General features: G+C 39.9%; 1 protein-coding gene across 3 annotated transcripts in view; it reads right to left on the minus strand.

Moving 5' to 3' along the window:
* AP1G1_1 (AP-1 complex subunit gamma-1) overlaps window positions 1–1,355 on the minus strand; it is a 37,671-nt gene extending 36,316 nt beyond the window's left edge. For 2 of the 3 annotated variants that reach the window (XM_051218690.1, XM_035731943.2), the window contains exon 1: window positions 1,304–1,355. The gene's annotated coding sequence lies outside the window, so the exon portion shown is untranslated. Of the gene's footprint in view, window positions 1–1,298 lie in introns of all 3 variants that reach the window. The other variant, XM_051218691.1, reaches the window with a different exon arrangement.
* Between the last annotated feature and the right edge of the window lie 11,744 nt (window positions 1,356–13,099).

Raw genomic sequence — 13,099 nt, forward strand, 5'->3', positions numbered from 1 at the left:
CTGTTATCAAGTCTTTTCTGTACCAGCTAAAACTTAGTTTTTTTAGTTGGTAAGCCATATAAATCAAATAAGACTCCGTACAAGAAAGAAATCAGAGACAAATGATTTGTTTGACACAAAAATATTCCCAACAAATTGGAACGTCTCCAAACTCCTAACTCTGACGAAATGTTTGCTGACTTATGGACCTTTTATTTCCTTCCGTTTTGATATCATAAAACGTAAAATATCAAGTTTGCAGCTCCAACCTACTTTTTGCGTGTAAGTTTTGGAGTTGATCAGCAGCTTAGGGGTCAATCTGTGTGTTTTTCAATTGTTCTACGATTAAATACTTTCGTTGCTGCCAACGTATCGAAATACGGTGCTGGAAAGATTATTCCATATAATTATCCTGATGATCCTGAAGCTATTTGTCATGCATCGAGGACACCCAGGAAGTAAGTAAAACTGAGTAAAGGTTCCCCTCAGAGTTTTGTGGATAAAGTTTTACAAAATGCTATGTGACCGAATTTTTACTTCATCCACTGACCTTATAACACCTGTCGATGTTTGGATGTAGAGAACAATCTCAGAATTTCCTAAATAGCCGTCTCAAAAGATAGGTAGTTACCTCAATGCTTAAGATCTTTAACTATATGAATCTACAAACACCTACTGCTTTAGTTACTGTATACATGTCAGTGTTAGTTTCGTGCTATCCCTTTAACTCTTTATTCCGAAAAAATCGTGCGGGAGCAACACAAACTCAGGCTACTCAATGAACAAGTTTTATCTAGTGAAAGGCATAACCAGATCTCTTAAACGATATCAGGGTGGAGAAACACGGAAGTACATAAGACCGAAACCACGACAAAATGGGAATTAGTGTTACTATTCCTTCAGTACAATCTTTTTACTCCGTACACTGTGAATAAGTGTTGAGATGACACCAATGTTCTACAACGACGTCCCAATGCCACGCAAATAGCTTGAAATAACTATATTTAAGAGAAGATATTTAACCACTGGGCAAAGATAATACTTAATCTCCCCAAGTGGCTCCACAACGAAAATCGGAGAACATTACGGCGAACAAGGGTCCAAAGAACAACATCTTCCTATCTAGGTTGCTACAAAACTTCCAATGGGTGAATATCATTTTGAATAAGGTCACAGGCGAACTAGCATACTTTGAAAGCAAATTCAGAAAATCATCAATTATAAAAACTCAGAGAACTCCGTTCACTGGAACACACTCAGACCATAAAAACGTTACTTTACTACGATTTAATTATAATAAAGAAAACTCGAAACTCCACCTAACTGATACAAATCACCAAGAAAAAGTTGGATGACAATCCGCCCAAACGTCAAGTAGTGACCACAGCGGCAAGCCAATAAACACCAACAATTCAAAGCTCAATATTTCACCCCATTCGAAAACCTAGTCTACAAGCTCTTGATTCCAGTTTTCACATTGTTTTGATCTTACGGTAGCGTTATTGCTAATTGCTTTCAACTGCTTCCTCTGTTAAATAATAGTTTGCTGAGTTTTCAGATGAAATTTTTTCTTGTCAATAACGTTTCACTTTTGAATAAACTGGTTTTTGAAGTACTGGTGTAAAGAAATGTTATGGGCTACAGTTCCGCTGTGCATTGTATACCTATGGAAATCTGTACTACTATATGCTAAATTTCTGTGCGTCAGACAATTATTAACCCATTAGCTTTCACACTCCTTTCTAAATGTTATAATACATTACCAAAATCTCGGAAACATTCAATAAAAGTAGATTAGCCACTCAACTTCACTAATCTCAGTGAATTCGACGGTTATTTTGGGGTTGAGGAATCTTGGACCTAAGAGAATGAGTTAGTCTCAGGAAAACAGGGTTGTTGAAACTGGCAGCCATCACGTTGCTGATTAGGTGACGGATAGTGTGCAGTATGAAAACTGTGGGAAAAGGATTCAGTGGAATGGAGAGAGAACAAGGGTGAATTTCGATGGTTTGGTAGGTTGGGGAAAAATGCGTACGAGAACCATATGTATATAGTAGATTATGTAGATCATATAGATGTAAGACTTCAAACTTTCATCTCAGATCATTCGATCAGCGGAAATGGGTAAGTACCAGCGCTAACCTAGCTGCATGTTTTATGAAATTATACTTACCACAACTTTTAGAGATGAAGCCCCTATTCAGATGTTGTGTGGCTTGTCCTCTCCGAAATTCTAGAATCAGGTTTAAAATTTAATCAATAAAAGTGCTATTTACCGTTAGCCCATAGTAATCCCAATCAACTGTTATTCATTTAGGTTTCCATATGAAGAAAAATGGGCCTGTATCTACTTCTAATTCATATGCACAGATGTCCGGGATAACCTTATTCATTGTTTCGTCATGATGATGACCAAACAGTGAAGGGTGATCGAATCATAATTTTCAGCCTACAGAATAGTCTAGGTCACACGTAGCTTATTTCCACCTGATAGCAGTGGTGGGAATATACAAAACTTCAAGTAATCTCAAAGCTGGGAGCAATCACTCAGGAGTGATCTAACCATTATGTACACAGAGTTGTGGATTATACTCTTTCATCTGAAACAGTATTTCGTGACAAACACTGAGTGACTCTGCCCAAGTCAGAAGCCTTCTAATACTCCATAGCGCACTTTGACAAACAGAGGAATCAGACACCGAACTAGCGGTTTTTAACCGATGCTCTAAAGTCTACAATAATAGGAGCGTTAACAAAGTAACAACTCAGCTAGTGTTAAGAAAGTTATTTAGACTGAGATCCAGAGAGTCAGTGAGCACGACGATACAATATCCTACGATAATGAACAGCTGAACAGACCCTCTTTCATCAAATAAACAGTCTATGTCAACATTTTTTCACTTCAATAAGTTATCAAAGCAATAAAAAGAGTAGTCCCCTTCCCAATTTTCAAGGGAAGGAACAGAAAAGACTAAGGCTTGTCACTGTTTATTATGTTGTTAAAAGTGTTGCAAAAAGTTGGTGAGCGACCAGATGGAGAATCTTATCAAAAAACAGCATCTTTAATGAAATGCAACGTGGCTTTAAGAAATGTATATTCTGAGTCTCGTCATCTGGAAACATATCACATATGTATTTTTATTTTCTGCCTTACATGTTAGCAACGAGAAAAACAATTAAAAATGTGTTTATTAGAATTTCGCCTATGTCCGTGTTGGCATAGGATGGTCACAATTCACGTTGCACCAGGTTTTTCAAATCAGCAAATTGCAGTATTCCATATGGAACTATCCGTAACAACAACCAATTTATTTTTAAATATGTTTGCCTGAGTGTTCCAAAAAACTAAGTAGTAGTCCTGGCTCCAAAGTGTAACTGATAGTCGAATCCATCAAATATATTTGTAGTGGCATTGGGCTTGAACCATACAATCCTCAAAACTGGACACGAAACAGCGGGGAAAACAGATATTCAATATTTAAAACGGAGAAAAACCTAACGATGGAGAAGGTGGGAACCGTGCGTTGAATTGATTAGAATTGATCGGATGGCATGGCTTGGCCTTGCGGGCGTGGTCTTACTTATGTAACATTATCTTTATCCATACTAAATATATAGTTCTATCTCCAGTTTACATGCGTTTTCCATCATGTAATGATGATTGTAACAACGCGATGAATCAGGGTAGACAATGATGTGACTCCCACTTTAGGTCTTATAGACAGTTAAATCATAACAAATCTACAATTTTAGGATTAGGTCTATTATTAGGGCAGTACTAATGTTGAAGTAGACCATAATTCTACAAATTCCTAGACATCCACCACTTCGACTTGGTTTGAACTTGACTCGTTTGAGCACCATTTATTTGCCGATTTCAGACTTTTTAAAGCGATACATAGTATTACTGACTTATTTTATTTGTCCTTTAGTTACCGTTTGATGTGTGCTCTTGCCCTCTCCTGTTTTCCTACGATGGATTGTGTTAATTGTTCCACATTATTGTTCACTCATGTTCTAAGAAGAGATGAAGCTTTTTATGCTGAACACCGTACTGGTTTTGGATTTCGACCAAAACCAAGAGCGTGCTTAACGGCGTTGGAACGTTTTAAAGAAGTTTATCTGTGAGTAAATAAATCATACTCCGTGGTCTCGATTGAGTAGGAAGAAATCACAATAACATAAACCAAAGTGACCAGATATAGCTGACGTAAAACACATTCTCGTAATGAATGCTGTACCCAATTTTATAGGGAGTAGGTGGAGTTTAATTTCATTAATTTTGCATGAGCGGATACGAAATTGGGCGTCATGAAGAAGTAGGCCGGAGGATAACTCATAAGTAACTTAGAAGTTCGCTTGTTACTGTTATAGTCTCGTATAAATACTTCGTGCACGTGCCTTCTTCCTTGCTTCTAAGGGCTTAGGACCGATCGTCTTCAGTGAAAAATGTCTGACATACAAAGAACAACTGGACTGTTAAGCGGTTTGTTCATCGGAGCACTTTTGATGCAGAATAATCCAGAAAACTATTGCATTCATCCGATCTAAGCTGTCGGTAACTGTGGGGTCAGTGAGAAACCCAAATGGGCCAAGAATTTTCACGTCGACTTACAGCGTTTTGATATAATTTGAACGTTTGCATTGATCGCTGCCTGTGAGGACGACAGATTGTATAGACCTGTCTGGTGCCGTATGGGTCATAAAACACAAATCACTAAAACTGCCGCACACCGTAACAATGATGATATTAGATCTAGTCTTTTGCTTATGTTTGACCAGAGGCTCATAGATGGGCACTTTTCAAGTAATCCTAGGCTTAATTGGAAGATATGCAATCTATGTAGTTGATAAATCGACTGAAGGAAGAAAAAATCTAGAAATGGAGACACGGATTAAGGATAATCAAGGGGACTGAAGATAATTCGGAAACCTGAGCCTTTGCTGGAGGCAAATCTTAAGACGTAACAAAGACTGATAAAAATAAATACCGGGAGGGGAAGCAGTTGACAAACTGTGATAGTATATATATAGCGGCTAAATATATGCATATTACAGACATTCAATATGGAGACTTCATGACAAACAACTAGATGAGGCAGAGTGCATAATAGATGTTGAAACAATCCAGACTGCGATTTTCAATGATCAGTTGTGTGAGCAAATCTGTGTGAGAAAAACGTTAGAAAATGGTGTGTGTAATAATATTTATATGGCGTTCTTCAATGAAACCTTGCTATATTAATGGTGTACCAACTATCGATACAAATAAAAATTAACCTTAAATAACAATGTACTTGTAGTGACCTACTTTTATCAAGAGAACGCGATTGGTGTAATGGAAACACTTATTGTTTTAACCAATTGTATCACGGGTTGTTTTACCGTACTTGTTTGTTTAACTGTACCAAAACATACATTCTTCTGTTGATTGTGACCTTGCACGAATTCGGTTACGCTCGGTAATCACACTTGTACTTCTTTTTGGCACGTTCTCGGTATTCTTTCAATACCACGAGATCGCCGACAAATACATTTCGACTACAGCCATCAACTGCCTTCTAATATTTGGCTTACGGGGGATCTTGTCGGTTAACTAGGACGTAGTCTTTCTGTGGTGGGGATCATATTCAACCGCGACTCGACGCTACACTACATGCTCTATAGAATAAATTTGAAATGTTTTGAAATTTGACGAGGAAGAACGTGCTATGAGGGCAACTAGGGGAGAGAAACAACGCACCGAACTGTTTTTTGTGGTGAGTCATTCTATTTGAATTGCGATCACACTTTTTACCTAACCCTCATCTCTTAATTCCGAAAACTTTTTAAAATTTGAGTACAGATCCTCATGACGGCAGGAATTTGAGGAGAAGAACCTGAACTATAGGGTAGGACAACCTCAAAAATTGGAGTCGTCTTCATCAACTAAGGAATGTAAGTAAATATAGGAAATGTTTTCAGCTGATATTGAAAGAATTTGTTAGACATGCGCAGATTTTGCATGAATGAGGCACTATTGAGAGCTGTCTATAAATTCTTTGTCCCCGAGATCCTAAGCTTAACAAAAAGTTATCGATGTATGTATCAATCTCATTTCGCTGCCAGTTTTAGTCAACTTTTTTCTTTGCCACTCCAACTTTTTATACCTAGTCCATTACGTTTCCCTCACACGGATTAGTAACACTACTGTTAACCGTCAAATTCATACCGCGTTATTTTAAGCTAAGTAGCACCATAGGTTGATGTACTTGTGGTCGTTGGTGAGACCATAATTTGTGAACGGCAATTGAGTGATAATAGAAAGACCTGGGAAAATTCAATCAGTTTCTAGGGCTATTAAAGAGTTGTAAGTTAATTAGGTCAGAATAACGAATGAAGTTTTTCATTATGAACTTGCACCAGCTGACATTACAAAATCCCCTCACTCGACTTCTTAGTCATACAGATTGTAGCGTGAATAAATCCCCAAAATAAATGGCTTCGTAAGTTTTCGACATTGGATGCTGACCACATTAGTTGTAATGGACTCACCTAGCTGAAGGCGAACGGTCATGCATCCGCACCAGATCACGAGTGGGAACGCCGTGCTCAACAACCCCTGCAATCTCTAGGCAGATTAGATCAGCCGATTCTCGATATATTGATAGCCTATCAAATATATCTACGAACCTCCCCCCGCTTCTGTCTTTTGATTTCGCTTGGTGAGTACGATTCATACTAGGTGTTACTAGTTAAAGCGTTGTCAAACTCCAAATACCTGCGGCATTTTCACTGGTGAGCCCGACGTGATCTGGTACACCAAATCGTAAACTGTGAGTCTGTTCCATTTTGGTATTCTATATATCATTGCCTTATTTTAATTTCTTATACATTGTGATTTTTTTCGTGTTTTCGTATATATATATTTTTCCCTCGTTCATTCTCGTACTTCATATTTCACCATGACTGAACAGACACCCAAAGTACCTAAGCTTAAGACTATGTCCCCACCTTCGTTCCGATCAATGCCCTTCTGGCCAGACAACATCGAAACCTATTTTTGCTACTTAGAAGCCGACTTCTCCGAGCACTGCGTGATCGACACATGTGCACAATGTAAGGTCCAAACTAAGGTTTAGACTGAAGAATAGCTGTCTACGTGGGTTAGATACGCGCCCTTGCGTGTTTGAAACCAAAACAAGGTTATTGGGTAAAATGACGGTTCTAAACAAATATGACCACCCAGCTATCCAACCAATAATTGTTCAATCAATCAGATCAGTCACAACAAATAAATGTTGTTCTATCCTGTCTGGATAGACCACGCACAGATTCGTTCAAACGATAATATTGGTTGCTTTATAACACAGTGTTTTCATTTTCGGAAGAGTGCCTCAGTCCACAATCAAAAATGCACACTTCCAGTCAATACAAGCAAAGCAATCAAAAGGTGGAACAAACCAATGTGGCTGCCGCCAAGACTAAGTATCAGGTGAAACAACATAAATTCAGTTCAGGAAGAAACACGGAAACTTAGTGAAGGCGTAAGAAAAAATAAAAACTATAATAAAATACAAATATAAACAACTCAAATGGAGTCGAAAAGACTAACAATTTACAACTTAATGAATCAGTAGGAACAAACTGCAAATTTGAACATGGAGGGGATTTTCACACACAAAAGATTCAAAATGGATCTTACACACAATTCCTCGCAGTAGTCATGGCACTACCGCGCGAATTCAACAGGTACGTAACACCGAGTATGTTTACTAGTGATGTTTCTGACCCGTACGAAACCTTAAAGCGTTCGATTCTTAAACGAGGAGACCTAACCGATCGACAAAGGTTAGACCAACTCTTTAATATCATCGACCTGCACAAGGTTCTGAGACGGACGTGTTGCAACGGATGAGAGGGGTGATAGGCCTAAGAACTTTCGACGAAAGCCTATTCAAACAACTGTTCTTGTCCAAACTTCCCCAACAGATGAAAGAGATTCTGGTCTCATTTCAGAACAACGCTTTAGACGAGCTGGCTGCATCTGCCGGTCGTATCTTAGAAATCACCAAATCTTCTAATACTGAGGTTTCTTCAGTCAAAGAAGCCTCAAATGACCCAGAATGACATTACAGAGTTATGTCTTACACTTACACGTTATTTTACGTTTCGTAACGACCGTAAGCGATCACACACCCCACGTAGAAGCACTTCAAGTCAGCGATCTGTCTCTAAACCACGGGAGACTGATAGCCCCGACTGGTGCTGGTATCATAACCAGTATGGAAAGTCTTCCAGAAATTTCAGGAAACCCTGCAATTTTCCCAACTCAAAACCGACTGACACGAAAAACAACTCGGGAAACTTCCAAGCCGGCACGCGTTAACGGCAACTGTAGCCGGCGAACATAGCCGTCTGTTGTACGTCACAGATGTGACAACGAGATTTCGCTACCTCGTCAACACTGGCGCAGAAGTTAGCGTTCTCCCAGCGAATTCTAACGGCCGGCTTCACGAATCGGTTCTAAACTTACAGGCGGTAAACTGAAAGCCTATCGCTACGTATGACAAAAGGTACGTTTACCTTAACGTGGGTTTACGCAAACCCATACACTGGATCTTCGTTGTTGCAGATGTTTCTATGCCAATCATTGGTATGGACCTTCTACAACACCATAATCTAGTCATCGATACGCGTAAACGGAGGCTAGTAGACGGAAACACTAACTTATCCGTTTGCGTAACTTCTTTTTCAGGTTGCAGATTATCTCCAGTCACAATTTAGCACACGATAAGTATCCCGGGATACACCAAACGCAAACGAAATTGCCGTGTGTAACCAGCAACGTTACACATCACATCACGACTACAGGACCACCTGTATTCTCTAAAGCACGACGAATAGCCCCCGAAAAGCTAAGGTTGGCGAAAAACGAGTTCGACCACATGATAGACTTAGGTATCATAAGACCATCAAACAGCCCATGTGCATCTCCGTTGCACATGGTCCCTAAAAAGGATAGCAACGATTGGCGTCCAACTGGTGACTATCGGCGATCGAATGCGAAAACCATTTCTGATTGTTACCCGTTGCCTCACATTCACGATTTGAAAGCTACCTTGAAAGGTACAACCGTCTTTTCGAAAATCTATTTGTTTAAGGCGTATATTTAAATCGTTATAGCTACTGACGATATTCCGAAAACAGCTATCATAACTCTTTTTGGACTCTACGAATTTTTGCGAATGCCCCTCGGCCTAAGAAACACTGCCCAAACTTTTCAAAGACTCATAGACGACGTTTTTCGAGGTCTCAACTTCGTACATGCGTATGTTGACGACTGCCTAATCGCAAGTCCGGACAGAGAATCACATCTCAAGCACCTGGATCTTGTTTTCGACCGACTGCAAAAACATGGCATTACTTTAAACATTCAGAAATTTCAAATCGGAACCGACTCCTTAGACTTCCTAGGACACACGATAGATGCCCAAGGCATCCGATCTTTCAGAAGCAAAGTGGAGGCCATTCTGGATCAGCCATAACCGACCACCATCAAGCAATTACGCACGTTTAACGGCCTCGTAAGTTTCTATAGACGATTCATACCGAAATGCGCGTTACTCATGAAACCTCTTACCGTTCAACTTCGTGGAAATTCGAAATCCATTACCTTGGACGACACTGCACGAAAAGCATTCTCCACAATTAAGGAACTTATCGCTAAAGCAACAATACTTGCACATCAGGACACTCAAGCACCCATTAGGATCGCAGTAGACGCATCCGACTCATCAATCGTAGGAGTCTTACAACAATGGGTTAACCACTCCTGGCAACCTTTGGCATTTTTCTCTAGACGATTGCTAGACACCGAATCGAGGTACAGCAAATTCGGTAGGGAACTTCTAGCTATGTATTGTGGTATACGGCACTTCCAACACTATATCGAAGGCCGCGAGTTCTTCAGACAAGTACTCACCTCGTAAGTCTCGACAACTGGACTACATTTCGCAGTTTGCTTGAGATATTCAACACATTTCTGGAGCAAACAATGTAGTCGCAGACGCCTTGTCTCGCATAACTTCCTTGAGCAGTTTCCAAGGAATCGACCTTCCGAAACTCACCCAGCTTCAAAAAGAAGACACTGATCTTCAGCACGAGTTATCGTCCACAACACTTAAACTACGCATCAAACAGATGGGAACAGGTAAGGAAACCTTACTTTGTGACACATCTACAGGTAGGGATCGCCCAATCGTGCCGAAACATTATCGACGCAATGTCTTCAACACATTGCACAAACTTTCTCATCCAGGTGTTCGTGCAACCATCAAGCTTATAGCAGAACGGTTTTGCTGGCCTGGAATGAATAAAGACGTGAGGGAGTGGGCACGCTCCTGTGTAAGCTGCCAAAAATCTAAGGTTATCAGACACAATAAATGTCCCCTAGGCTCGTTTAAAACTCCCGATGCTCGTTTCGACCATGTTCATCTGGATTTGGTAGGACACTTACCAGATTCAAATGGATACTCTTATCTCTTAACCTGCGTACACCGTTTCACTCGATGGCCAGAAGCAGTACCTATCAAGGACATCACTGCTGAAACAGTGGCCCGCGACTTCGTCGAACGATGGGTAGCAAACTTCGGCTGCCCTTCAACCATCACTACAGACCGCGGACGTCAGTTTGAATCTGAACTTTTCCGTCGTCTGACCACACTTTTAGGAACCACTCACTTCCGAACGACTGCCTACCACCCACAAGCAAACGGGTTGGCAGAACGTTTCCACCGACAACTAAAAGCTTCACTATCAGCTGCAAACGTTTCACAGTGGACCGACGCTCTTCCTTTCGTCTTACTAAGTATTCGCAATGCAGTGAAAGCTGACATTTGGTACATTGCGGCTCAACTCGTTTATGGAACGACACTTCGACTTCCAGGAGAATTCGTGGATCATTCATCCCCTTCAATGAACATGAATCTAACCTCCTACACGAACAGGCTTACAAACGCAATGTGTTCAATTAAACCTGCTTCCACTCGACCTCAATCAACCGATGTTTTCGTTCAACCTGACTTACGATATAGTACACACGTTTTTGTACGTCGAGACTCGCATCGACGATCTCTCGAGTCAGCATACGAAGGACCTTTCATAGTTCTTCAACGCGAACCTAAGTACTATATAATCGATAATAATGGAACCAACGATAGCATTAGCATCGATCACCTCAAAGCAGCGTATTTAGAAGGAAATCCTATCCACGTCGATTTTCCTTCAGTACAATTAAATGACACGACTCCGACACATATAATACCTCATCCGACAACCAACATGCACGATGATACTTCGACAGTATCTGAAAATTAACTTGAAACAACGCGTTCTGGAAGAAGAGTAAGATTTCCAGAACATTTAAACGATTATTGCACGTAAGACACCAGTTAACCTTTTGTTTCATCTCGAATTTCCATGGCATTATATGTAATAAAAGAATCAATTTTTATGTGCTTTTATTTATATATATTTACTATGATGCTAATATGTGTACTAAAAAATGTTTAAAAAAAAACGTTTTGTAAAAATTGCTTTTATGCCATTCTCCTTATTTTCGCCCACTTTGTGTCTTAAAGCGCATACGAGTTTATTTCGATATGCACTTACATTTTCTTTTTCTTTTCCAGGACGGCTGGAAAAGACGATAAAAAGAACAATGAGGTTTACGAGGAACCAAAATTTTCATTGTACATTTTTTTCTCACTATATTGTACTTCATGGTCTTTTATAGCAAGGAAAGACGACCAGACGCTGCTAAACCTGGCAAGCTATCGGGAGAGTGTTTACCAGCGACAAACTCGTTGGGTTTAAACTTATGGCAGGCCACGTCTTAGGGTTATCACTACCCCACTAGGGGGGAGTCATCCGTAGCGGTAAATAAATCCCCAAAATAAATAGCTTCGTAAGTTTTCGACATTGGATGCTGACCACATTAGTTGTAATGGACTCACCTAGCTGAAGGCGAACGGTCATGCATCCGCACCAGATCACGAGTGGGAACGCCGTGCTCAACAACCCCTGCAATCTCTAGGCAGATTAGATCAGCCGATTCTCGATATATTGATAGCCTATCAAATATATCTACGAACCTCCCCCCGCTTCTGTCTTTTGATTTCGCTTGGTGAGTACGATTCATACTAGGTGTTACTAGTTAAAGCGTTGTCAAACTCCAAATACCTGCGGCATCTTGAAGATAAATTAATCTAACATATAAGTTTAAGGGTTATTACCTCAAATCTGATTGCTTAGCCCATAGATTATAGTCCAACAACATGGACCTAGAGCCTCCAGCGTCGCTTCATAAAACTGTGACCATACAAATCACACTTTGCATCTTTTTTAGTCCACAAGCCAGATTCATAAATATCGAATCGTAAAGCTGAACATATAATAGGTAAAGTGTAAACGTCATGCACTTAGTCATGAAGTTTAAAAGCAGTCAACATTTCTGGTTGTTATTTTTGATTTGATCACTAAACCAACGAAAAATTACACGACAAAATAGATACTTCATAACTTTTCTACAAAAATTTGTTACCCGAAGTCGATCGGTGAATACGACCAGATACTGCTCAATGGAAACCACATCAAAGAGCAACGATCTAAATTAAGCCCTCCATTTTTTAATCGAAGATAGACCATATCTAGGACCCTATTTGATTAAGACGACCAAAAACCTTCAAACGGACAGCTTGCAACGGAAACTTGAAAACTTGGTGCACACCCAAGGCATATTAATTCCTGTTCACCTTAGTCCTTTCTCCATTCCACTGAATCCTTTTTCCACAGTTTTCATACTGCACACTATCCGTCACCTAATCAGCAACGTGACGGCTGCCAGTTTCAACAACCCTATTTTCCTGAGACTAACTCATTCTCTTAGGTCCAAGATTCCTCAACCCCAAAATAACCGTCGAATTCACTGAGATTAGTGAAGTTGAGTGGCTAATCTACTTTTATTGAATGTTTCCGAGATTTTGGTAATGTATTATAACATTTAGAAAGTAGTGTGAAAGTCAACTGGTTTACATTAGACTGTTATTACGAAATTGAATATTGGAGGCTTTGATAATGT

This window comes from Schistosoma haematobium, chromosome ZW (assembly GCF_000699445.3).
Source record: "Schistosoma haematobium chromosome ZW, whole genome shotgun sequence".
Classification (NCBI taxonomy): Eukaryota; Metazoa; Platyhelminthes; class Trematoda; order Strigeidida; family Schistosomatidae; genus Schistosoma; species Schistosoma haematobium.